Here is a 4,604-nt window from a genome sequence, read left to right as displayed (position 1 = left end):
CCCAAATTAAAAATTTTCTCGGGCCGGCCCGGTGGCGCACTGCGCTAGTGCGCCGCTTGGGAAGCGCGGAGGCGCTCCCGCCGAGGGTTCGGATCCCACATACAGACCGGTTCCCGCTCACTGGCTGAGCGAGGTGCGGCCGGTCTCAAAAAGGAAAAAAAAAAAAAAAAAAAAGTGAACATGCAGAGGGAGAGAACACATCTAGGGATACAAAGGGGAGTGGGGAAAGGGGTCGGGGATAATTGAAGGGATAATTGGGTGGGTGACACGGGGTATAACAACAATTTGTGGTAATGGAAATGCTGTCAGTATGGATCTGGCCACCACACCTTAGGCACGAGTGGTGACAATTTGCTTTGTACTCCATGAATATTCATAACCAACAAAAACAAAACAAAACATTAAAAAAAAAGTGAGCTATTTGGATGAATTTGCCAAAGATATGCTATTCAGACATTTCAATACAGACAACTCAAAGCTGGGAGTTAGTATAGAAAATGTATATAATAAATAATATTCTGAATTCTCAGTGGACTGTGAAGATAGGCTGAAATAAAAATGACAAATGTGCTACCTTGCACTTTATTAAGGGCTATCAAGGTAAAATAACCCATAGTAAAAGTACAGCGTAGGGGAAAAACCTGTCTTGGCAGTTCACATGAAAAAGACTTCAAGTTTTTAGCTAACACAGCTCAGTTAAAAAGCCTGTTTGACTTGGCTGCTAAGAAACCTAACAAAATCACACGTTGCTTTCATAGACAACAGAGTTCAAATAAAAGCAGGTAACAGCCCCACTGAAGCCTGCTGTTAAGAATACATGTAGATTATTTGAAACATTTTTAAATACCTCCAAAAGGATACTGAGAAAGGATCTAGAATGACCAAAATAGTGAGAAGCCTGGGAACATCATAGAAGAAATGGTTGAATTACCTGGAGATATTTAGCCTGAAGAATGACTGAAAGTGGACATGATCATCACCTTCAAATATTTAGATATAACATGAATGAGAGCACAACCATTTGGTCAAACTAGAGCCAATAGTTGGAGAAACATGGAAGCACATAATTCTTCCTTTTAAGACAACAGTCTAACAAAATTGTTCAAAAATGGAGATGCAAGCTACCATTTGAAGCGAGCAAACTACCTGTCTCTGGAAATATTCGAGAAGCTGAATATTAAAGAGGGGGAGTTGGAACAGACTGATTTCAAAAGCCCCTTTGGACGAAAATGTCATTAAGGATAGTTAAGTCTCTTGGTCTTCTATTCTGGGCCTTTGGTCATATTAATCTACATATTCCAGTGACACAAAATGATAACACATCTTTGGCAAGACTGATCCACTCACATTGCCTCACCCTCACTCTCCAACACACCTTGTGCTTTACTACCTTTACTTTAAATGCTGTTCCTTCAGCCCCTTCTGAGTCTCTCCCTATTTCACTCACCCTTCAAGGTTCAATGAAAACCTAACTCCAGCTATTACTATCTCAGCTGGCAACATTTCCATCCATCTCTCCATATAGTGGCACTTGTCTGTGTCACTAGAGTGGCACTTCTTGCCTTCCACGATGTTTTATATTTTTGAAGTGCATGTGTCTTCTCTTTCCAAGTAGTTTTCTTTAGGGAAAAAAACAGAATTATTGTCCCTTTAACCCCTCCCCCATACCGACCAGCCACCAAACAAACAAAAAAAACTCCCCCAAACGACACTAGCACAATGCCTTGCACAGTGTAGATATTTAAATGATAGAATGAAATCCAATGTGAATATTGAGTTCACTTCCCTTAATAATCTGTCTGAAGCAGCACTGTCCAAAAGAAACACAATGCAAACCACACACGTAATTTTTAAATTTCAAGTAGCTGAATGAAAAAAGTAACAGGTGAAATAAATACCTTATTTACCCAACATAACCAAAATATCACCATTTCAACCTGTCATCAATATAAAAAAAGCATAGAAATGTTTTATATTCTTTTTTTTAAAAAAAAAAAATTAACTATTTGAAATCTGGTGTGGATTTTACAATTAACAGCACATATCAAGTTGGATGTTAAATTTTCAAGGGTTAAAGTAGAATGTAGTCTTACCCAAAGTTGTATTTAGTGAAAAAATATTTTACAACTTTTTTTTAACTTAATCAAAACTTCAGTTCCGTAGTTACACTAGCCACATTTCAAGCGTCCAACAGCCACATGTGGTTAAATGGTTACCATACTGGACAGCACAGCTTTAATACATTTCTTTGTAAGGTAGAGAAATCCCATATGGAAAGAGTTTCAAATGTCCCCAATATATTGTTCATGCTCTATAAACCCACTATTTATATATCCCCTTTATGTTTTTCAAAAATAAAGTAATACTGAATACTCTACAAATACACATGGCATAGATAATTCTTTCCTATGTTTGTCAGTCTTCAAGATTCACTCTTAACCTTTCAGAATTTCTACAATTTCCTACAGGGAAACTAGAGACAAAACAATATACATCTATTCAAAATTCTCCTGACACTGATTTTAGAGATTGTTGAATCTTAAACAGCTCCTGCCTGATAAGCTTAGATTCTATTTCCACACAAGAGGAATTTTTATTTTGGCTTCATTTGAATTCAAAAGTTTAACGAGACACACTCACAAAACAACATATGAACAAATCCAAATTACTATTAATTCCATAATAACATGCAGCTCTCCTTTCCTCCTAACCTCCCATATACACACCAGAAAAAAATCAGGGAAAATATTTTCCCCACATATTCCTGCAACACAGAAAAATCTGATTTGCTTCCTTACTTTTGCCTAGAGCCTCTATCCTTTTTGCCTTAATTCTGCATTTCCCCTGGGCTGGGAGTGGGGGTCAAGAGATTTCAGCACTGGCAAGGTACCTCCACCCTACAGACAGTTAAGTGGTAGGTTATGGCTGCAACACCCGCAGAGGTCCCCTGGACTAGAGGGAATTATATTTTTAAAGAAAAGGAAACCCTGAACGCAAGCAATGCTCTCAGAAGTGCCTTGTAAATTAATCTTACTCTCACACACCCAATGAGCCTGGTCTCATTTTTATCAGTCCTTCATTTTTTTTTCTGCGGCTGGCCAGTACAGGAATCGAACCCTGGACCTTGGTGTTATCAGCACCATGCTCTAACCAACTGAGTTAACTGGTCATCCCTAGTCCTTCACTATTTAAGTGGCATAAAATGAAGAAGTGTAATAAATCTAAACCACAAGGTCTGCCCCTGGTAGACGTAATGTCACTATTGTTTGGTAAATGAAAAAGAACATTTTAAAGGTTAAATCATGGGGCCAGCCTGTGGCTCACTCGGGAGAGTGTGGTGCTGATAACACCAAGGCCAAGGGTTTGGATCCCTACATAGGGATGGCTGGTTCGCTCACTGGGTAAGCATGGTGCTGACAACACCAAGTCAAGGGTTAAGATCCCCTTACCGGTCATCTTTTAAAAATAAATAAATAAATAAATAAATAATAAAGGTTAAAGCATGCCAAAGATGTCAGGGAACCATAGTTCAAATGATCACATACAGATCTTTCTCCATTTGGGTATAAAAATATTAGTGAAGAATTATGTTAACAAAATGGGTCTTCAGATTCTACTTTATGGTGAACAACACTGAGGTACATCTTCAGTTTAACTAGTAACAGAAAACAAGAATCCCTACACACCCCTGGGCTCCCTACACACCCCTGGGCTCCCTCAATATCTCATAAAAGAGAGGATCTTAAATCAATTTATTTAGTTATCTCATTGTTCATGAGCATAAGTCAAATTCTGGCTTGAGCATATGATTATCATCAGCTATTTTTAAATTTAGATATTTCAATGAAGAAACTATCAATAAAACAGTAATTTAGAGAACAAAATATAATTGTTTTTAAATCTCTTGGGTCTCTCCCTGGTTATAAGCAATACTCATCACTCCATATTTATACAGTCTTTTCACCTATATTTCATTTAATCCTCAGCACAATCCCATGAAGTAGGAATCACCACTTCTACTTCACAGGTGAGAAACGCAAGCCCAGAGAGGAAGTGTTTTACCAAACATCACATGACTTTTAAGTGGAAAGAGCCAGTAAATTAAATTCAGGTCTCTGGAATCCAAATCCAGTCAACTTTTCACTAAACGAAAATGTCAATCTCATTATGAGCTTCTCATACCACATTCACTCTTTGTATGAAAACTTCCAAAATGACAAAACACCTTTTATAAGCAGCATGAACCCAGCAGGACTTATTGTTCAATAAGTCAACTTTTAGTGTTTTTGTTCTAAATGCAGTTGCCCCTTAGATAAATAACACTTTATTAACTATTTCTTTCAGAGCATTATGTGCCAACATATCCAATTCCATTCCTGGAAACAGGTAGTCAAATTAGAAATTTTGCCCCGTTGTTTCAAAAAACTACTTGTTTGGTCACTGAATATATATGACTGTATCAGATAAATCTAATTCTGGGGAGGAAAAGCTAGCCAGAAAACCAAACCCGGGACTTATAAAGTAATTAGCTAATTTAAAACAGATTTTATTCGTCTTGAGAATTTAAAAGCATTGTTAATAATCTCAACTTCTCCTATAGTCAT

The sequence above is a fragment of the Galeopterus variegatus genome, unplaced genomic scaffold (genome assembly GCF_000696425.1).
Source record: "Galeopterus variegatus unplaced genomic scaffold, G_variegatus-3.0.2 Scaffold4307, whole genome shotgun sequence".
In the NCBI taxonomy this organism is placed as follows: Eukaryota; Metazoa; Chordata; class Mammalia; order Dermoptera; family Cynocephalidae; genus Galeopterus; species Galeopterus variegatus.
Note: the sequence above shows the minus strand (reverse complement) of the source record.